At 39.5% G+C, this 22,057-nt stretch overlaps 13 non-coding genes across 13 annotated transcripts; all 13 read left to right on the top strand.

Moving 5' to 3' along the window:
* The first annotated feature begins 1,612 nt into the window (after window positions 1-1,612).
* On the top strand, window positions 1,613-1,684 carry TRNAP-UGG (transfer RNA proline (anticodon UGG)). Its single transcript has one exon. It is a non-coding gene; the product is annotated as a tRNA-Pro (tRNA).
* Window positions 1,685-1,984: 300 nt separating this feature from the next.
* Window positions 1,985-2,057, top strand: TRNAV-CAC (transfer RNA valine (anticodon CAC)). Its single transcript has one exon. It is a non-coding gene; the product is annotated as a tRNA-Val (tRNA).
* Window positions 2,058-4,220: 2,163 nt separating this feature from the next.
* On the top strand, window positions 4,221-4,292 carry TRNAP-AGG (transfer RNA proline (anticodon AGG)). The gene has a single exon. It is a non-coding gene; the product is annotated as a tRNA-Pro (tRNA).
* A 1,966-nt stretch (window positions 4,293-6,258) lies between these two features.
* TRNAP-UGG (transfer RNA proline (anticodon UGG)) lies at window positions 6,259-6,330 on the top strand. The gene has a single exon. It is a non-coding gene; the product is annotated as a tRNA-Pro (tRNA).
* Window positions 6,331-6,630: 300 nt separating this feature from the next.
* Window positions 6,631-6,703, top strand: TRNAV-CAC (transfer RNA valine (anticodon CAC)). Its single transcript has one exon. It is a non-coding gene; the product is annotated as a tRNA-Val (tRNA).
* Window positions 6,704-9,203: 2,500 nt separating this feature from the next.
* Window positions 9,204-9,276, top strand: TRNAV-CAC (transfer RNA valine (anticodon CAC)). Its single transcript has one exon. It is a non-coding gene; the product is annotated as a tRNA-Val (tRNA).
* A 2,199-nt stretch (window positions 9,277-11,475) lies between these two features.
* TRNAP-AGG (transfer RNA proline (anticodon AGG)) lies at window positions 11,476-11,547 on the top strand. The gene has a single exon. It is a non-coding gene; the product is annotated as a tRNA-Pro (tRNA).
* A 1,898-nt stretch (window positions 11,548-13,445) lies between these two features.
* TRNAP-UGG (transfer RNA proline (anticodon UGG)) lies at window positions 13,446-13,517 on the top strand. The gene has a single exon. It is a non-coding gene; the product is annotated as a tRNA-Pro (tRNA).
* A 300-nt stretch (window positions 13,518-13,817) lies between these two features.
* TRNAV-CAC (transfer RNA valine (anticodon CAC)) lies at window positions 13,818-13,890 on the top strand. Its single transcript has one exon. It is a non-coding gene; the product is annotated as a tRNA-Val (tRNA).
* Window positions 13,891-16,025: 2,135 nt separating this feature from the next.
* Window positions 16,026-16,097, top strand: TRNAP-AGG (transfer RNA proline (anticodon AGG)). The gene has a single exon. It is a non-coding gene; the product is annotated as a tRNA-Pro (tRNA).
* A 1,919-nt stretch (window positions 16,098-18,016) lies between these two features.
* On the top strand, window positions 18,017-18,088 carry TRNAP-UGG (transfer RNA proline (anticodon UGG)). The gene has a single exon. It is a non-coding gene; the product is annotated as a tRNA-Pro (tRNA).
* A 300-nt stretch (window positions 18,089-18,388) lies between these two features.
* Window positions 18,389-18,461, top strand: TRNAV-CAC (transfer RNA valine (anticodon CAC)). The gene has a single exon. It is a non-coding gene; the product is annotated as a tRNA-Val (tRNA).
* A 2,487-nt stretch (window positions 18,462-20,948) lies between these two features.
* On the top strand, window positions 20,949-21,021 carry TRNAV-CAC (transfer RNA valine (anticodon CAC)). The gene has a single exon. It is a non-coding gene; the product is annotated as a tRNA-Val (tRNA).
* Window positions 21,022-22,057: the final 1,036 nt, after the last annotated feature.

The raw sequence follows: 22,057 nt of genomic DNA on the forward strand, positions 1-22,057 counted from the left end.
TCAGGGGCCCTTCTTCTACTTAATTCACAACTGTTCTATCCCGGCATTGATAAGCAATCTACATCTGCTTCTGTTGTGTATTGGTTATCATGTTTACCTGACGTGTGAAAGCCCCATGTTTGACAGTGCGCGTTAACAAAGAGACCAATGATTTTTATTAAAAGTTGTCATGTGTTTTTGTTACCTTGCACCGGCCAAAAAGTGCCGGAAATGACTTCATTTGCAGTCACTTGAAAAGTAGGGATTCTCAAATAAATGGTAAGAGGTTGGAACAAATCTAAAGGAATGCATGGCATATCTATATGTATGTGTACGCAGGTATCCATATATAAAGATAGATAGATAGATAGATAGATAGATAGATAGATAGATAGATAGATAGATAGATAGATAGATAGATAGATAGATAGATAGATAGATAGATAGATAGATAGATAGATAGATAGATAGATAGATAGATAGATAGATAGATAGATAGATAGATAGATAGATAGATATTGGGAGAGAGAGAGTGTTACTATAAACTGAGACTTTATTTTCCATCAAGCTGTCTTTCCTTTCCTTCAGGAGCAGAATGTTCTGATCATCAGCGCTCCAGAATCTAGTGCTTGGTTGGCAAGCATCACACATTGTGATGTGTTAGCTAAGAGTTCCATGTCGTTCAGACTCATATATTCCTCTGTAGTTGTACCTTGGTGATTCAACAAAATGTGGCATCATAAGCAGCATTCTACTGCCATAGACTGGGCAGAAAAAACATTTAGAATTTCACTGAAAAAGAAAAAAAGCATACTTAGGCAGAGCTTTCTGGACAGTAAGGACATTAGAGTAAGTGATGAATAAGCACTGCTTTTGTTAATTTACATAGGCAGAACAGAGACTGCTGGGAAAAGCCTGAAATTAAAGGCACAGAAAATGCCTGCTTCTGGATAGAACACTAAGAAGGGTTGAAAGTTTTTTCTCTGACCCTGGCCACTCTTACAAGCAATCCTATGATAGTCAGAAGGACCCACCCTAAAAAGGAAGGGACAGCCATTTGGACCCTTTCCACCTTTTCTATATCTCGCCTGATCGAGCCTGATCGAGCGCTGATTGAGCGGATTAGCACATGTACTTCTCATTTTGGGAAGGTATTGCTTAGCTTGCTACCAGCAGCTCAGTTATGTTATGATGTTAGAGGCTTGCATGGAATGCTTTAGTCCTGCATTAGGCCGTTTTTATTGCTACTTGCATTCAAGGGAAAGATAATTAGCCAGAATCTGTGGCCCAGTTATTCACCTTGGCATTCCGATTTGCACAAAGGGAATAAGCATTTGAGAGAAAATGCAACATGTGTTTCTTATGTTGCTATGAACAGCTTTTTATTCTTTCTCTTTAGGGTCTAGCCAATGCAGAAATAGATAAATAAGTGCTGACTTTCTGTAAGACGTGTCCAATGCTGGGACAAAATAAAAGGGGACACTTATAAATGATAGTGATATCATTTGAGAAAGGGTAAGTTGACACTGAATTTCATGTATATTCACAGACCAAGCATGAAAAAGTCCCCAGCATGATCTTCATTGCGTGCTTAGAGCTGGTATTAGCTTTTCAGAGGTGCGGGCCTTTCGAAGGCTTGTTGGTCTAGGGGTATGATTCTCGCTTTGGGTGCGAGAGGTCCCGGGTTCAAATCCCGGACGAGCCCTTTCATTGGTGCTTTTTTAAAGTAGTATTGCAGTATGCATTTCAAAGCCAATATCAATTTTCTCTTTGCAGTAGTGGATGAATATTTGCTAGAGTCTCATGCTTTTAACCTTGCCCTGCCTGAGCAACTAGGAAACATTTCTCTTTAAGCATTTTGCAAAAATGCTGAACTTGCATGGCATATACAAGCGTTCAGCTAGGGCTGTCTGGGAAGGTTGCATGAAAGAAATCTAAAACCAGAGGCCCTTGGAATAGCCTGTTTTGAGAAGTTTCATCACAGAAGAATCAACTGTAGACATCTGTTTCTGTAGTGTAGTGGTTATCACGTTCGCCTCACACGCGAAAGGTCCCCGGTTCGAAACCGGGCAGAAACAGTTGTTATATTGTCTTGGCTGCAATGTTGAGAGGTGCCGTTTTGCCATGAAATTGTCCAGGCCCTGAAGATGGTTTCATGCAGACTCGTTCCAAGAAAGTGAATTCTCCTAAAAACACTAAAGTAATTGGCATGTGGATGTATCTGTTGATTCACAGACCTCGCTTTGAAAAGAGCCCTGCATTCTGTTCATTGCTCACCTAGAACACGCATTAACTTTGGGAATTGTTGGCACCAACAGGCATCTTAGTTTAGTGGAGTGTTTCTGGTGTTTAAGTGCAGAAGCCCTGGGCTCAATTCCTTGGTGACCCTTCTCAAGGTGATGATACAAATGCATCGTCACCTTTACGTTTAATGTCAGAATTGTTTATTTCTATTTGGTGGTGTATGAATGCTTGCAATAGTATGTTGATTTTTTCTAGCCTTGAATGAATAAAAGCAAATCACTCCTCTTTATGTATTTTTCTAATACATTGATATTTGCATCTCCTTTCCTAGCCTGCATTTTTCATTATCTTACAGGCTGTATATAATAAGTATCAATTCAGGGGCCCTTCTTCTACTTAATTCACAACTGTTCTATCCCGGCATTGATAAGCAATCTACATCTGCTTCTGTTGTGTATTGGTTATCATGTTTACCTGACGTGTGAAAGCCCCATGTTTGACAGTGCGCGTTAACAAAGAGACCAATGATTTTTATTAAAAGTTGTCATGTGTTTTTGTTACCTTGCACCGGCCAAAAAGTGCCGGAAATGACTTCATTTGCAGTCACTTGAAAAGTAGGGATTCTCAAATAAATGGTAAGAGGTTGGAACAAATCTAAAGGAATGCATGGCATATCTATATGTATGTGTACGCAGGTATCCATATATAAAGATAGATAGATAGATAGATAGATAGATAGATAGATAGATAGATAGATAGATAGATAGATAGATAGATAGATAGATAGATAGATAGATAGATAGATAGATAGATAGATAGATAGATAGATAGATAGATAGATAGATAGATAGATAGATAGATAGATAGATAGATAGATAGATATTGGGAGAGAGAGAGTGTTACTATAAACTGAGACTTTATTTTCCATCAAGCTGTCTTTCCTTTCCTTCAGGAGCAGAATGTTCTGATCATCAGCGCTCCAGAATCTAGTGCTTGGTTGGCAAGCATCACACATTGTGATGTGTTAGCTAAGAGTTCCATGTCGTTCAGACTCATATATTCCTCTGTAGTTGTACCTTGGTGATTCAACAAAATGTGGCATCATAAGCAGCATTCTACTGCCATAGACTGGGCAGAAAAAACATTTAGAATTTCACTGAAAAAGAAAAAAAGCATACTTAGGCAGAGCTTTCTGGACAGTAAGGACATTAGAGTAAGTGATGAATAAGCACTGCTTTTGTTAATTTACATAGGCAGAACAGAGACTGCTGGGAAAAGCCTGAAATTAAAGGCACAGAAAATGCCTGCTTCTGGATAGAACACTAAGAAGGGTTGAAAGTTTTTTCTCTGACCCTGGCCACTCTTACAAGCAATCCTATGATAGTCAGAAGGACCCACCCTAAAAAGGAAGGGACAGCCATTTGGACCCTTTCCACCTTTTCTATATCTCGCCTGATCGAGCCTGATCGAGCGCTGATTGAGCGGATTAGCACATGTACTTCTCATTTTGGGAAGGTATTGCTTAGCTTGCTACCAGCAGCTCAGTTATGTTATGATGTTAGAGGCTTGCAAGGAATGCTTTAGTCCTGCATTAGGCCGTTTTTATTGCTACTTGCATTCAAGGGAAAGATAATTAGCCAGAATCTGTGGCCCAGTTATTCACCTTGGCATTCCGATTTGCACAAAGGGAATAAGCATTTGAGAGAAAATGCAACATGTGTTTCTTATGTTGCTATGAACAGCTTTTTATTCTTTCTCTTTAGGGTCTAGCCAATGCAGAAATAGATAAATAAGTGCTGACTTTCTGTAAGACGTGTCCAATGCTGGGACAAAATAAAAGGGGACACTTATAAATGATAGTGATATCATTTGAGAAAGGGTAAGTTGACACTGAATTTCATGTATATTCACAGACCAAGCATGAAAAAGTCCCCAGCATGATCTTCATTGCGTGCTTAGAGCTGGTATTAGCTTTTCAGAGGTGCGGGCCTTTCGAAGGCTCGTTGGTCTAGGGGTATGATTCTCGCTTAGGGTGCGAGAGGTCCCGGGTTCAAATCCCGGACGAGCCCTTTCATTGGTACTTTTTTAAAGTAGTATTGCAGTATGCATTTCAAAGCCAATATCAATTTTCTCTTTGCAGTAGTGGATGAATATTTGCTAGAGTCTCATGCTTTTAACCTTGCCCTGCCTGAGCAACTAGGAAACATTTCTCTTTAAGCATTTTGCAAAAATGCTGAACTTGCATGGCATATACAAGCGTTCAGCTAGGGCTGTCTGGGAAGGTTGCATGAAAGAAATCTAAAATACATTGATATTTGCATCTCCTTTCCTAGCCTGCATTTTTCATTATCTTACAGGCTGTATATAATAAGTATCAATTCAGGGGCCCTTCTTCTACTCAATTCACAACTGTTCTATCCCGGCATTGATAAGCAATCTACATCTGCTTCTGTTGTGTATTGGTTATCATGTTTACCTGACGTGTGAAAGCCCCATGTTTGACAGTGCGCGTTAACAAAGAGACCAATGATTTTTATTAAAAGTTGTCATGTGTTTTTGTTACCTTGCACCGGCCAAAAAGTGCCGGAAATGACTTCATTTGCAGTCACTTGAAAAGTAGGGATTCTCAAATAAATGGTAAGAGGTTGGAACAAATCTAAAGGAATGCATGGCATATCTATATGTATGTGTACGCAGGTATCCATATATAAAGATAGATAGATAGATAGATAGATAGATAGATAGATAGATAGATAGATAGATAGATAGATAGATAGATAGATAGATAGATAGATAGATAGATAGATAGATAGATAGATAGATAGATAGATAGATAGATAGATAGATAGATAGATAGATAGATAGATAGATAGATAGATAGATAGATAGATAGATAGATAGATAGATAGATAGATAGATATTGGGAGAGAGAGAGCGTTACTATAAACTGAGACTTTATTTTCCATCAAGCTGTCTTTCCTTTCCTTCAGGAGCAGAATGTTCTGATCATCAGCGCTCCAGAATCTAGTGCTTGGTTGGCAAGCATCACACATTGTGATGTGTTAGCTAAGAGTTCCATGTCGTTCAGACTCATATATTCCTCTGTAGTTGTACCTTGGTGATTCAACAAAATGTGGCATCATAAGCAGCATTCTACTGCCATAGACTGGGCAGAAAAAACATTTAGAATTTCACTGAAAAAGAAAAAAAGCATACTTAGGCAGAGCTTTCTGGACAGTAAGGACATTAGAGTAAGTGATGAATAAGCACTGCTTTTGTTAATTTACATAGGCAGAACAGAGACTGCTGGGAAAAGCCTGAAATTAAAGGCACAGAAAATGCCTGCTTCTGGATAGAACACTAAGAAGGGTTGAAAGTTTTTTCTCTGACCCTGGCCACTCTTACAAGCAATCCTATGATAGTCAGAAGGACCCACCCTAAAAAGGAAGGGACAGCCATTTGGACCCTTTCCACCTTTTCTATATCTCGCCTGATCGAGCCTGATCGAGCGCTGATTGAGCGGATTAGCACATGTACTTCTCATTTTGGGAAGGTATTGCTTAGCTTGCTACCAGCAGCTCAGTTATGTTATGATGTTAGAGGCTTGCATGGAATGCTTTAGTCCTGCATTAGGCCGTTTTTATTGCTACTTGCATTCAAGGGAAAGATAATTAGCCAGAATCTGTGGCCCAGTTATTCACCTTGGCATTCCGATTTGCACAAAGGGAATAAGCATTTGAGAGAAAATGCAACATGTGTTTCTTATGTTGCTATGAACAGCTTTTTATTCTTTCTCTTTAGGGTCTAGCCAATGCAGAAATAGATAAATAAGTGCTGACTTTCTGTAAGACGTGTCCAATGCTGGGACAAAATAAAAGGGGACACTTATAAATGATAGTGATATCATTTGAGAAAGGGTAAGTTGACACTGAATTTCATGTATATTCACAGACCAAGCATGAAAAAGTCCCCAGCATGATCTTCATTGCGTGCTTAGAGCTGGTATTAGCTTTTCAGAGGTGCGGGCCTTTCGAAGGCTCGTTGGTCTAGGGGTATGATTCTCGCTTTGGGTGCGAGAGGTCCCGGGTTCAAATCCCGGACGAGCCCTTTCATTGGTGCTTTTTTAAAGTAGTATTGCAGTATGCATTTCAAAGCCAATATCAATTTTCTCTTTGCAGTAGTGGATGAATATTTGCTAGAGTCTCATGCTTTTAACCTTGCCCTGCCTGAGCAACTAGGAAACATTTCTCTTTAAGCATTTTGCAAAAATGCTGAACTTGCATGGCATATACAAGCGTTCAGCTAGGGCTGTCTGGGAAGGTTGCATGAAAGAAATCTAAAACCAGAGGCCCTTGGAATAGCCTGTTTTGAGAAGTTTCATCACAGAAGAATCAACTGTAGACATCTGTTTCTGTAGTGTAGTGGTTATCACGTTCGCCTCACACGCGAAAGGTCCCCGGTTCGAAACCGGGCAGAAACAGTTGTTATATTGTCTTGGCTGCAATCTTGAGAGGTGCCGTTTTGCCATGAAATTGTCCAGGCCCTGAAGATGGTTTCATGCAGACTCGTTCCAAGAAAGTGAATTCTCCTAAAAACACTAAAGTAATTGGCATGTGGATGTATCTGTTGATTCACAGACCTCGCTTTGAAAAGAGCCCTGCATTCTGTTCATTGCTCACCTAGAACACGCATTAACTTTGGGAATTGTTGGCACCAACAGGCATCTTAGTTTAGTGGAGTGTTTCTGGTGTTTAAGTGCAGAAGCCCTGGGCTCAATTCCTCGGTGACCCTTCTCAAGGTGATGATACAAATGCATCGTCACCTTTACGTTTAATGTCAGAATTGTTTATTTCTATTTGGTGGTGTATGAATGCTTGCAATAGTATGTTGATTTTTTCTAGCCTTGAATGAATAAAAGCAAATCACTCCTCTTTATGTATTTTTCTAATACATTGATATTTGCATCTCCTTTCCTAGCCTGCATTTTTCATTATCTTACAGGCTGTATATAATAAGTATCAATTCAGGGGCCCTTCTTCTACTCAATTCACAACTGTTCTATCCCGGCATTGATAAGCAATCTACATCTGCTTCTGTTGTGTATTGGTTATCATGTTTACCTGACGTGTGAAAGCCCCATGTTTGACAGTGCGCGTTAACAAAGAGACCAATGATTTTTATTAAAAGTTGTCATGTGTTTTTGTTACCTTGCACCGGCCAAAAAGTGCCGGAAATGACTTCATTTGCAGTCACTTGAAAAGTAGGGATTCTCAAATAAATGGTAAGAGGTTGGAACAAATCTAAAGGAATGCATGGCATATCTATATGTATGTGTACGCAGGTATCCATATATAAAGATAGATAGATAGATAGATAGATAGATAGATAGATAGATAGATAGATAGATAGATAGATAGATAGATAGATAGATAGATAGATAGATAGATAGATAGATAGATAGATAGATAGATAAATAGATAGATAGATAGATATTGGGAGAGAGAGAGCGTTACTATAAACTGAGACTTTATTTTCCATCAAGCTGTCTTTCCTTTCCTTCAGGAGCAGAATGTTCTGATCATCAGCGCTCCAGAATCTAGTGCTTGGTTGGCAAGCATCACACATTGTGATGTGTTAGCTAAGAGTTCCATGTCGTTCAGACTCATATATTCCTCTGTAGTTGTACCTTGGTGATTCAACAAAATGTGGCATCATAAGCAGCATTCTACTGCCATAGACTGGGCAGAAAAAACATTTAGAATTTCACTGAAAAAGAAAAAAAGCATACTTAGGCAGAGCTTTCTGGACAGTAAGGACATTAGAGTAAGTGATGAATAAGCACTGCTTTTGTTAATTTACATAGGCAGAACAGAGACTGCTGGGAAAAGCCTGAAATTAAAGGCACAGAAAATGCCTGCTTCTGGATAGAACACTAAGAAGGGTTGAAAGTTTTTTTCTCTGACCCTGGCCACTCTTACAAGCAATCCTATGATAGTCAGAAGGACCCACCCTAAAAAGGAAGGGACAGCCATTTGGACCCTTTCCACCTTTTCTATATCTCGCCTGATCGAGCCTGATCGAGCGCTGATTGAGCGGATTAGCACATGTACTTCTCATTTTGGGAAGGTATTGCTTAGCTTGCTACCAGCAGCTCAGTTATGTTATGATGTTAGAGGCTTGCATGGAATGCTTTAGTCCTGCATTAGGCCGTTTTTATTGCTACTTGCATTCAAGGGAAAGATAATTAGCCAGAATCTGTGGCCCAGTTATTCACCTTGGCATTCCGATTTGCACAAAGGGAATAAGCATTTGAGAGAAAATGCAACATGTGTTTCTTATGTTGCTATGAACAGCTTTTTATTCTTTCTCTTTAGGGTCTAGCCAATGCAGAAATAGATAAATAAGTGCTGACTTTCTGTAAGACGTGTCCAATGCTGGGACAAAATAAAAGGGGACACTTATAAATGATAGTGATATCATTTGAGAAAGGGTAAGTTGACACTGAATTTCATGTATATTCACAGACCAAGCATGAAAAAGTCCCCAGCATGATCTTCATTGCGTGCTTAGAGCTGGTATTAGCTTTTCAGAGGTGCGGGCCTTTCGAAGGCTCGTTGGTCTAGGGGTATGATTCTCGCTTTGGGTGCGAGAGGTGCCGGGTTCAAATCCCGGACGAGCCCTTTCATTGGTGCTTTTTTAAAGTAGTATTGCAATATGCATTTCAAAGCCAATATCAATTTTCTCTTTGCAGTAGTGGATGAATATTTGCTAGAGTCTCATGCTTTTAACCTTGCCCTGCCTGAGCAACTAGGAAACATTTCTCTTTAAGCATTTTGCAAAAATGCTGAACTTGCATGGCATATACAAGCGTTCAGCTAGGGCTGTCTGGGAAGGTTGCATGAAAGAAATCTAAAACCAGAGGCCCTTGGAATAGCCTGTTTTGAGAAGTTTCATCACAGAAGAATCAACTGTAGACATCTGTTTCTGTAGTGTAGTGGTTATCACGTTCGCCTCACACGCGAAAGGTCCCCGGTTCGAAACCGGGCAGAAACAGTTGTTATATTGTCTTGGCTGCAATGTTGAGAGGTGCCGTTTTGCCATGAAATTGTCCAGGCCCTGAAGATGGTTTCATGCAGACTCGTTCCAAGAAAGTGAATTCTCCTAAAAACACTAAAGTAATTGGCATGTGGATGTATCTGTTGATTCAAAGACCTCGCTTTGAAAAGAGCCCTGCATTCTGTTCATTGCTCACCTAGAACACGCATTAACTTTGGGAATTTTTGGCACCAACAGGCATCTTAGTTTAGTGGAGTGTTTCTGGTGTTTAAGTGCAGAAGCCCTGGGCTCAATTCCTCGGTGACCCTTCTCAAGGTGATGATACAAATGCATCGTCACCTTTACGTTTAATGTCAGAATTGTTTATTTCTATTTGGTGGTGTATGAATGCTTGCAATAGTATGTTGATTTTTTCTAGCCTTGAATGAATAAAAGCAAATCACTCCTCTTTATGTATTTTTCTAATACATTGATATTTGCATCTCCTTTCCTAGCCTGCATTTTTCATTATCTTACAGGCTGTATATAATAAGTATCAATTCAGGGGCCCTTCTTCTACTCAATTCACAACTGTTCTATCCCGGCATTGATAAGCAATCTACATCTGCTTCTGTTGTGTATTGGTTATCATGTTTACCTGACGTGTGAAAGCCCCATGTTTGACAGTGCGCGTTAACAAAGAGACCAATGATTTTTATTAAAAGTTGTCATGTGTTTTTGTTACCTTGCACCGGCCAAAAAGTGCCGGAAATGACTTCATTTGCAGTCACTTGAAAAGTAGGGATTCTCAAATAAATGGTAAGAGGTTGGAACAAATCTAAAGGAATGCATGGCATATCTATATGTATGTGTACGCAGGTATCCATATATAAAGATAGATAGATAGATAGATAGATAGATAGATAGATAGATAGATAGATAGATAGATAGATAGATAGATAGATAGATAGATAGATAGATAGATAGATAGATAGATAGATAGATAGATAGATAGATAGATAGATAGATATATAGATAGATAGATAGATAGATAGATAGATAGATAGATAGATAGATAGATAGATAGATAGATAGATAGATATTGGGAGAGAGAGAGTGTTACTATAAACTGAGACTTTATTTTCCATCAAGCTGTCTTTCCTTTCCTTCAGGAGCAGAATGTTCTGATCATCAGCGCTCCAGAATCTAGTGCTTGGTTGGCAAGCATCACACATTGTGATGTGTTAGCTAAGAGTTCCATGTCGTTCAGACTCATATATTCCTCTGTAGTTGTACCTTGGTGATTCAACAAAATGTGGCATCATAAGCAGCATTCTACTGCCATAGACTGGGCAGAAAAAACATTTAGAATTTCACTGAAAAAGAAAAAAAGCATACTTAGGCAGAGCTTTCTGGACAGTAAGGACATTAGAGTAAGTGATGAATAAGCACTGCTTTTGTTAATTTACATAGGCAGAACAGAGACTGCTGGGAAAAGCCTGAAATTAAAGGCACAGAAAATGCCTGCTTCTGGATAGAACACTAAGAAGGGTTGAAAGTTTTTTCTCTGACCCTGGCCACTCTTACAAGCAATCCTATGATAGTCAGAAGGACCCACCCTAAAAAGGAAGGGACAGCCATTTGGACCCTTTCCACCTTTTCTATATCTCGCCTGATCGAGCCTGATCGAGCGCTGATTGAGCGGATTAGCACATGTACTTCTCATTTTGGGAAGGTATTGCTTAGCTTGCTACCAGCAGCTCAGTTATGTTATGATGTTAGAGGCTTGCAAGGAATGCTTTAGTCCTGCATTAGGCTGTTTTTATTGCTACTTGCATTCAAGGGAAAGATAATTAGCCAGAATCTGTGGCCCAGTTATTCACCTTGGCCTTCCGATTTGCACAAAGGGAATAAGCATTTGAGAGAAAATGCAACATGTGTTTCTTATGTTGCTATGAACAGCTTTTTATTCTTTCTCTTTAGGGTCTAGCCAATGCAGAAATAGATAAATAAGTGCTGACTTTCTGTAAGACGTGTCCAATGCTGGGACAAAATAAAAGGGGATACTTATAAATGATAGTGATATCATTTGAGAAAGGGTAAGTTGACACTGAATTTCATGTATATTCACAGACCAAGCATGAAAAAGTCCCCAGCATGATCTTCATTGCGTGCTTAGAGCTGGTATTAGCTTTTCAGAGGTGCGGGCCTTTCGAAGGCTCGTTGGTCTAGGGGTATGATTCTCGTTTAGGGTGCGAGAGGTCCCGGGTTCAAATCCCGGACGAGCCCTTTCATTGGTACTTTTTTAAAGTAGTATTGCAGTATGCATTTCAAAGCCAATATCAATTTTCTCTTTGCAGTAGTGGATGAATATTTGCTAGAGTCTCATGCTTTTAACCTTGCCCTGCCTGAGCAACTAGGAAACATTTCTCTTTAAGCATTTTGCAAAAATGCTGAACTTGCATGGCATATACAAGCGTTCAGCTAGGGCTGTCTGGGAAGGTTGCATGAAAGAAATCTAAAATACATTGATATTTGCATCTCCTTTCCTAGCCTGCATTTTTCATTATCTTACAGGCTGTATATAATAAGTATCAATTCAGAGGCCCTTCTTCTACTCAATTCACAACTGTTCTATCCCGGCATTGATAAGCAATCTACATCTGCTTCTGTTGTGTATTGGTTATCATGTTTACCTGACGTGTGAAAGCCCCATGTTTGACAGTGCGCGTTAACAAAGAGACCAATGATTTTTATTAAAAGTTGTCATGTGTTTTTGTTACCTTGCACCGGCCAAAAAGTGCCGGAAATGACTTCATTTGCAGTCACTTGAAAAGTAGGGATTCTCAAATAAATGGTAAGAGGTTGGAACAAATCTAAAGGAATGCATGGCATATCTATATGTATGTGTACGCAGGTATCCATATATAAAGATAGATAGATAGATAGATAGATAGATAGATAGATAGATAGATAGATAGATAGATAGATAGATAGATAGATAGATAGATAGATAGATAGATAGATAGATAGATAGATAGATAGATAGATAGATAGATAGATAGATAGATATTGGGAGAGAGAGAGCGTTACTATAAACTGAGACTTTATTTTCCATCAAGCTGTCTTTCCTTTCCTTCAGGAGCAGAATGTTCTGATCATCAGCGCTCCAGAATCTAGTGCTTGGTTGGCAAGCATCACACATTGTGATGTGTTAGCTAAGAGTTCCATGTCGTTCGGACTCATATATTCCTCTGTAGTTGTACCTTGGTGATTCAACAAAATGTGGCATCATGAGCAGCATTCTACTGCCATAGACTGGGCAGAAAAAACATTTAGAATTTCACTGAAAAAGAAAAAAAGCATACTTAGGCAGAGCTTTCTGGACAGTAAGGACATTAGAGTAAGTGATGAATAAGCACTGCTTTTGTTAATTTACATAGGCAGAACAGAGACTGCTGGGAAAAGCCTGAAATTAAAGGCACAGAAAATGCCTGCTTCTGGATAGAACACTAAGAAGGGTTGAAAGTTTTTTCTCTGACCCTGGCCACTCTTACAAGCAATCCTATGATAGTCAGAAGGACCCACCCTAAAAAGGAAGGGACAGCCATTTGGACCCTTTCCACCTTTTCTATATCTCGCCTGATCGAGCCTGATCGAGCGCTGATTGAGCGGATTAGCACATGTACTTCTCATTTTGGGAAGGTATTGCTTAGCTTGCTACCAGCAGCTCAGTTATGTTATGATGTTAGAGGCTTGCATGGAATGCTTTAGTCCTGCATTAGGCCGTTTTTATTGCTACTTGCATTCAAGGGAAAGATAATTAGCCAGAATCTGTGGCCCAGTTATTCACCTTGGCATTCCGATTTGCACAAAGGGAATAAGCATTTGAGAGAAAATGCAACATGTGTTTCTTATGTTGCTATGAACAGCTTTTTATTCTTTCTCTTTAGGGTCTAGCCAATGCAGAAATAGATAAATAAGTGCTGACTTTCTGTAAGACGTGTCCAATGCTGGGACAAAATAAAAGGGGACACTTATAAATGATAGTGATATCATTTGAGAAAGGGTAAGTTGACACTGAATTTCATGTATATTCACAGACCAAGCATGAAAAAGTCCCCAGCATGATCTTCATTGCGTGCTTAGAGCTGGTATTAGCTTTTCAGAGGTGCGGGCCTTTCGAAGGCTCGTTGGTCTAGGGGTATGATTCTCGCTTTGGGTGCGAGAGGTCCCGGGTTCAAATCCCGGACGAGCCCTTTCATTGGTGCTTTTTTAAAGTAGTATTGCAATATGCATTTCAAAGCCAATATCAATTTTCTCTTTGCAGTAGTGGATGAATATTTGCTAGAGTCTCATGCTTTTAACCTTGCCCTGCCTGAGCAACTAGGAAACATTTCTCTTTAAGCATTTTGCAAAAATGCTGAACTTGCATGGCATATACAAGCGTTCAGCTAGGGCTGTCTGGGAAGGTTGCATGAAAGAAATCTAAAACCAGAGGCCCTTGGAATAGCCTGTTTTGAGAAGTTTCATCACAGAAGAATCAACTGTAGACATCTGTTTCTGTAGTGTAGTGGTTATCACGTTCGCCTCACACGCGAAAGGTCCCCGGTTCGAAACCGGGCAGAAACAGTTGTTATATTGTCTTGGCTGCAATGTTGAGAGGTGCCGTTTTGCCATGAAATTGTCCAGGCCCTGAAGATGGTTTCATGCAGACTCGTTCCAAGAAAGTGAATTCTCCTAAAAACACTAAAGTAATTGGCATGTGGATGTATCTGTTGATTCAAAGACCTCGCTTTGAAAAGAGCCCTGCATTCTGTTCATTGCTCACCTAGAACACACATTAACTTTGGGAATTTTTGGCACCAACAGGCATCTTAGTTTAGTGGAGTGTTTCTGGTGTTTAAGTGCAGAAGCCCTGGGCTCAATTCCTCGGTGACCCTTCTCAAGGTGATGATACAAATGCATCGTCACCTTTACGTTTAATGTCAGAATTGTTTATTTCTATTTGGTGGTGTATGAATGCTTGCAATAGTATGTTGATTTTTTCTAGCCTTGAATGAATAAAAGCAAATCACTCCTCTTTATGTATTTTTCTAATACATTGATATTTGCATCTCCTTTCCTAGCCTGCATTTTTCATTATCTTACAGGCTGTATATAATAAGTATCAATTCAGGGGCCCTTCTTCTACTCAATTCACAACTGTTCTATCCCGGCATTGATAAGCAATCTACATCTGCTTCTGTTGTGTATTGGTTATCATGTTTACCTGACGTGTGAAAGCCCCATGTTTGACAGTGCGCGTTAACAAAGAGACCAATGATTTTTATTAAAAGTTGTCATGTGTTTTTGTTACCTTGCACCGGCCAAAAAGTGCCGGAAATGACTTCATTTGCAGTCACTTGAAAAGTAGGGATTCTCAAATAAATGGTAAGAGGTTGGAACAAATCTAAAGGAATGCATGGCATATCTATATGTATGTGTACGCAGGTATCCATATATAAAGATAGATAGATAGATAGATAGATAGATAGATAGATAGATAGATAGATAGATAGATAGATAGATAGATAGATAGATAGATAGATAGATAGATAGATAGATAGATAGATATATAGATAGATAGATAGATAGATAGATAGATAGATATTGGGAGAGAGAGAGTGTTACTATAAACTGAGACTTTATTTTCCATCAAGCTGTCTTTCCTTTCCTTCAGGAGCAGAATGTTCTGATCATCAGCGCTCCAGAATCTAGTGCTTGGTTGGCAAGCATCACACATTGTGATGTGTTAGCTAAGAGTTCCATGTCGTTCAGACTCATATATTCCTCTGTAGTTGTACCTTGGTGATTCAACAAAATGTGGCATCATAAGCAGCATTCTACTGCCATAGACTGGGCAGAAAAAACATTTAGAATTTCACTGAAAAAGAAAAAAAGCATACTTAGGCAGAGCTTTCTGGACAGTAAGGACATTAGAGTAAGTGATGAATAAGCACTGCTTTTGTTAATTTACATAGGCAGAACAGAGACTGCTGGGAAAAGCCTGAAATTAAAGGCACAGAAAATGCCTGCTTCTGGATAGAACACTAAGAAGGGTTGAAAGTTTTTTCTCTGACCCTGGCCACTCTTACAAGCAATCCTATGATAGTCAGAAGGACCCACCCTAAAAAGGAAGGGACAGCCATTTGGACCCTTTCCACCTTTTCTATATCTCGCCTGATCGAGCCTCATCGAGCGCTGATTGAGCGGATTAGCACATGTACTTCTCATTTTGGGAAGGTATTGCTTAGCTTGCTACCAGCAGCTCAGTTATGTTATGATGTTAGAGGCTTGCAAGGAATGCTTTAGTCCTGCATTAGGCTGTTTTTATTGCTACTTGCATTCAAGGGAAAGATAATTAGCCAGAATCTGTGGCCCAGTTATTCACCTTGGCCTTCCGATTTGCACAAAGGGAATAAGCATTTGAGAGAAAATGCAACATGTGTTTCTTATGTTGCTATGAACAGCTTTTTATTCTTTCTCTTTAGGGTCTAGCCAATGCAGAAATAGATAAATAAGTGCTGACTTTCTGTAAGACGTGTCCAATGCTGGGACAAAATAAAAGGGGATACTTATAAATGATAGTGATATCATTTGAGAAAGGGTAAGTTGACACTGAATTTCATGTATATTCACAGACCAAGCATGAAAAAGTCCCCAGCATGATCTTCATTGCGTGCTTAGAGCTGGTATTAGCTTTTCAGAGGTGCGGGCCTTTCGAAGGCTCGTTGGTCTAGGGGTATGATTCTCGTTTAGGGTGCGAGAGGTCCCGGGTTCAAATCCCGGACGAGCCCTTTCATTGGTACTTTTTTAAAGTAGTATTGCAGTATGCATTTCAAAGCCAATATCAATTTTCTCTTTGCAGTAGTGGATGAATATTTGCTAGAGTCTCATGCTTTTAACCTTGCCCTGCCTGAGCAACTAGGAAACATTTCTCTTTAAGCATTTTGCAAAAATGCTGAACTTGCATGGCATATACAAGCGTTCAGCTAGGGCTGTCTGGGAAGGTTGCATGAAAGAAATCTAAAATACATTGATATTTGCATCTCCTTTCCTAGCCTGCATTTTTCATTATCTTACAGGCTGTATATAATAAGTATCAATTCAGGGGCCCTTCTTCTACTCAATTCACAACTGTTCTATCCCGGCATTGATAAGCAATCTACATCTGCTTCTGTTGTGTATTGGTTATCATGTTTACCTGACGTGTGAAAGCCCCATGTTTGACAGTGCGCGTTAACAAAGAGACCAATGATTTTTATTAAAAGTTGTCATGTGTTTTTGTTACCTTGCACCGGCCAAAAAGTGCCGGAAATGACTTCATTTGCAGTCACTTGAAAAGTAGGGATTCTCAAATAAATGGTAAGAGGTTGGAACAAATCTAAAGGAATGCATGGCATATCTATATGTATGTGTACGCAGGTATCCATATATAAAGATAGATAGATAGATAGATAGATAGATAGATAGATAGATAGATAGATAGATAGATAGATAGATAGATAGATAGATAGATAGATAGATAGATAGATAGATAGATAGATAGATAGATAGATAGATAGATAGATAGATAGATAGATAGATAGATAGATAGATAGATAGATAGATATTGGGAGAGAGAGAGCGTTAATATAAACTGAGACTTTATTTTCCATCAAGCTGTCTTTCCTTTCCTTCAGGAGCAGAATGTTCTGATCATCAGCGCTCCAGAATCTAGTGCTTGGTTGGCAAGCATCACACATTGTGATGTGTTAGCTAAGAGTTCCATGTCGTTCAGACTCATATATTCCTCTGTAGTTGTACCTTGGTGATTCAACAAAATGTGGCATCATGAGCAGCATTCTACTGCCATAGACTGGGCAGAAAAAACATTTAGAATTTCACTGAAAAAGAAAAAAAGCATACTTAGGCAGAGCTTTCTGGACAGTAAGGACATTAGAGTAAGTGATGAATAAGCACTGCTTTTGTTAATTTACATAGGCAGAACAGAGACTGCTGGGAAAAGCCTGAAATTAAAGGCACAGAAAATGCCTGCTTCTGGATAGAACACTAAGAAGGGTTGAAAGTTTTTTCTCTGACCCTGGCCACTCTTACAAGCAATCCTATGATAGTCAGAAGGACCCACCCTAAAAAGGAAGGGACAGCCATTTGGACCCTTTCCACCTTTTCTATATCTCGCCTGATCGAGCCTGATTGAGCGGATTAGCACATGTACTTCTCATTTTGGGAAGGTATTGCTTAGCTTGCTACCAGCAGCTCAGTTATGTTATGATGTTAGAGGCTTGCATGGAATGCTTTAGTCCTGCATTAGGCCGTTTTTATTGCTACTTGCATTCAAGGGAAAGATAATTAGCCAGAATCTGTGGCCCAGTTATTCACCTTGGCATTCCGATTTGCACAAAGGGAATAAGCATTTGAGAGAAAATGGAACATGTGTTTCTTATGTTGCTATGAACAGCTTTTTATTCTTTCTCTTTAGGGTCTAGCCAATGCAGAAATAGATAAATAAGTGCTGACTTTCTGTAAGACGTGTCCAATGCTGGGACAAAATAAAAGGGGACACTTATAAATGATAGTGATATCATTTGAGAAAGGGTAAGTTGACACTGAATTTCATGTATATTCACAGACCAAGCATGAAAAAGTCCCCAGCATGATCTTCATTGCGTGCTTAGAGCTGGTATTAGCTTTTCAGAGGTGCGGGCCTTTCGAAGGCTCGTTGGTCTAGGGGTATGATTCTCGCTTTGGGTGCGAGAGGTCCCGGGTTCAAATCCCGGACGAGCCCTTTCATTGGTGCTTTTTTAAAGTAGTATTGCAGTATGCATTTCAAAGCCAATATCAATTTTCTCTTTGCAGTAGTGGATGAATATTTGCTAGAGTCTCATGCTTTTAACCTTGCCCTGCCTGAGCAACTAGGAAACATTTCTCTTTAAGCATTTTGCAAAAATGCTGAACTTGCATGGCATATACAAGCGTTCAGCTAGGGCTGTCTGGGAAGGTTGCATGAAAGAAATCTAAAACCAGAGGCCCTTGGAATAGCCTGTTTTGAGAAGTTTCATCACAGAAGAATCAACTGTAGACATCTGTTTCTGTAGTGTAGTGGTTATCACGTTCGCCTCACACGCGAAAGGTCCCCGGTTCGAAACCGGGCAGAAACAGTTGTTATATTGTCTTGGCTGCAATCTTGAGAGGTGCCGTTTTGCCATGAAATTGTCCAGGCCCTGAAGATGGTTTCATGCAGACTCGTTCCAAGAAAGTGAATTCTCCTAAAAACACTAAAGTAATTGGCATGTGGATGTATCTGTTGATTCACAGACCTCGCTTTGAAAAGAGCCCTGCATTCTGTTCATTGCTCACCTAGAACACGCATTAACTTTGGGAATTGTTGGCACCAACAGGCATCTTAGTTTAGTGGAGTGTTTCTGGTGTTTAAGTGCAGAAGCCCTGGGCTCAATTCCTCGGTGACCCTTCTCAAGGTGATGATACAAATGCATCGTCACCTTTACGTTTAATGTCAGAATTGTTTATTTCTATTTGGTGGTGTATGAATGCTTGCAATAGTATGTTGATTTTTTCTAGCCTTGAATGAATAAAAGCAAATCACTCCTCTTTATGTATTTTTCTAATACATTGATATTTGCATCTCCTTTCCTAGCCTGCATTTTTCATTATCTTACAGGCTGTATATAATAAGTATCAATTCAGGGGCCCTTCTTCTACTCAATTCACAACTGTTCTATCCCGGCATTGATAAGCAATCTACATCTGCTTCTGTTGTGTATTGGTTATCATGTTTACCTGACGTGTGAAAGCCCCATGTTTGACAGTGCGCGTTAACAAAGAGACCAATGATTTTTATTAAAAGTTGTCATGTGTTTTTGTTACCTTGCACCGGCCAAAAAGTGCCGGAAATGACTTCATTTGCAGTCACTTGAAAAGTAGGGATTCTCAAATAAATGGTAAGAGGTTGGAACAAATCTAAAGGAATGCATGGCATATCTATATGTATGTGTACGCAGGTATCCATATATAAAGATAGATAGATAGATAGATAGATAGATAGATAGATAGATAGATAGATAGATAGATAGATAGATAGATAGATAGATAGATAGATAGATAGATAGATAAATAGATAGATAGATAGATAGATAGATATTGGGAGAGAGAGAGCGTTACTATAAACTGAGACTTTATTTTCCATCAAGCTGTCTTTCCTTTCCTTCAGGAGCAGAATGTTCTGATCATCAGCGCTCCAGAATCTAGTGCTTGGTTGGCAAGCATCACACATTGTGATGTGTTAGCTAAGAGTTCCATGTCGTTCAGACTCATATATTCCTCTGTAGTTGTACCTTGGTGATTCAACAAAATGTGGCATCATAAGCAGCATTCTACTGCCATAGACTGGGCAGAAAAAACATTTAGAATTTCACTGAAAAAGAAAAAAAGCATACTTAGGCAGAGCTTTCTGGACAGTAAGGACATTAGAGTAAGTGATGAATAAGCACTGCTTTTGTTAATTTACATAGGCAGAACAGAGACTGCTGGGAAAAGCCTGAAATTAAAGGCACAGAAAATGCCTGCTTCTGGATAGAACACTAAGAAGGGTTGAAAGTTTTTTCTCTGACCCTGGCCACTCTTACAAGCAATCCTATGATAGTCAGAAGGACCCACCCTAAAAAGGAAGGGACAGCCATTTGGACCCTTTCCACCTTTTCTATATCTCGCCTGATCGAGCCTGATCGAGCGCTGATTGAGCGGATTAGCACATGTACTTCTCATTTTGGGAAGGTATTGCTTAGCTTGCTACCAGCAGCTCAGTTATGTTATGATGTTAGAGGCTTGCATGGAATGCTTTAGTCCTGCATTAGGCCGTTTTTATTGCTACTTGCATTCAAGGGAAAGATAATTAGCCAGAATCTGTGGCCCAGTTATTCACCTTGGCATTCCGATTTGCACAAAGGGAATAAGCATTTGAGAGAAAATGCAACATGTGTTTCTTATGTTGCTATGAACAGCTTTTTATTCTTTCTCTTTAGGGTCTAGCCAATGCAGAAATAGATAAATAAGTGCTGACTTTCTGTAAGACGTGTCCAATGCTGGGACAAAATAAAAGGGGACACTTATAAATGATAGTGATATCATTTGAGAAAGGGTAAGTTGACACTGAATTTCATGTATATTCACAGACCAAGCATGAAAAAGTCCCCAGCATGATCTTCATTGCGTGCTTAGAGCTGGTATTAGCTTTTCAGAGGTGCGGGCCTTTCGAAGGCTCGTTGGTCTAGGGGTATGATTCTCGCTTTGGGTGCGAGAGGTCCTGGGTTCAAATCCCGGACGAGCCCTTTCATTGGTGCTTTTTTAAAGTAGTATTGCAATATGCATTTCAAAGCCAATATCAATTTTCTCTTTGCAGTAGTGGATGAATATTTGCTAGAGTCTCATGCTTTTAACCTTGCCCTGCCTGAGCAACTAGGAAACATTTCTCTTTAAGCATTTTGCAAAAATGCTGAACTTGCATGGCATATACAAGCGTTCAGCTAGGGCTGTCTGGGAAGGTTGCATGAAAGAAATCTAAAACCAGAGGCCCTTGGAATAGCCTGTTTTGAGAAGTTTCATCACAGAAGAATCAACTGTAGACATCTGTTTCTGTAGTGTAGTGGTTATCACGTTCGCCTCACACGCGAAAGGTCCCCGGTTCGAAACCGGGCAGAAACAGTTGTTATATTGTCTTGGCTGCAATGTTGAGAGGTGCCGTTTTGCCATGAAATTGTCCAGGCCCTGAAGATGGTTTCATGCAGACTTGTTCCAAGAAAGTGAATTCTCCTAAAAACACTAAAGTAATTGGCATGTGGATGTATCTGTTGATTCAAAGACCTCGCTTTGAAAAGAGCCCTGCATTCTGTTCATTGCTCACCTAGAACACGCATTAACTTTGGGAATTTTTGGCACCAACAGGCATCTTAGTTTAGTGGAGTGTTTCTGGTGTTTAAGTGCAGAAGCCCTGGGCTCAATTCCTCGGTGACCCTTCTCAAGGTGATGATACAAATGCATCGTCACCTTTACGTTTAATGTCAGAATTGTTTATTTCTATTTGGTGGTGTATGAATGCTTGCAATAGTATGTTGATTTTTTCTAGCCTTGAATGAATAAAAGCAAATCACTCCTCTTTATGTATTTTTCTAATACATTGATATTTGCATCTCCTTTCCTAGCCTGCATTTTTCATTATCTTACAGGCTGTATATAATAAGTATCAATTCAGGGGCCCTTCTTCTACTCAATTCACTACTGTTCTATCCCGGCATTGATAAGCAATCTACATCTGCTTCTGTTGTGTATTGGTTATCATGTTTACCTGACGTGTGAAAGCCCCATGTTTGACAGTGCGCGTTAACAAAGAGACCAATGATTTTTATTAAAAGTTGTCATGTGTTTTTGTTACCTTGCACCGGCCAAAAAGTGCCGGAAATGACTTCATTTGCAGTCACTTGAAAAGTAGGGATTCTCAAATAAATGGTAAGAGGTTGGAACAAATCTAAAGGAATGCATGGCATATCTATATGTATGTGTACGCAGGTATCCATATATAAAGATAGATAGATAGATAGATAGATAGATAGATAGATAGATAGATAGATAGATAGATAGATAGATAGATAGATAGATAGATAGATAGATAGATAGATAGATAGATAGATAGATAGATAGATAGATAGATAGATAGATAGATAGATAGATAGATAGATAGATA

Source organism: Lissotriton vulgaris, unplaced genomic scaffold, assembly GCF_964263255.1.
Source record: "Lissotriton vulgaris unplaced genomic scaffold, aLisVul1.2 SCAFFOLD_595, whole genome shotgun sequence".
Classification (NCBI taxonomy): Eukaryota; Metazoa; Chordata; class Amphibia; order Caudata; family Salamandridae; genus Lissotriton; species Lissotriton vulgaris.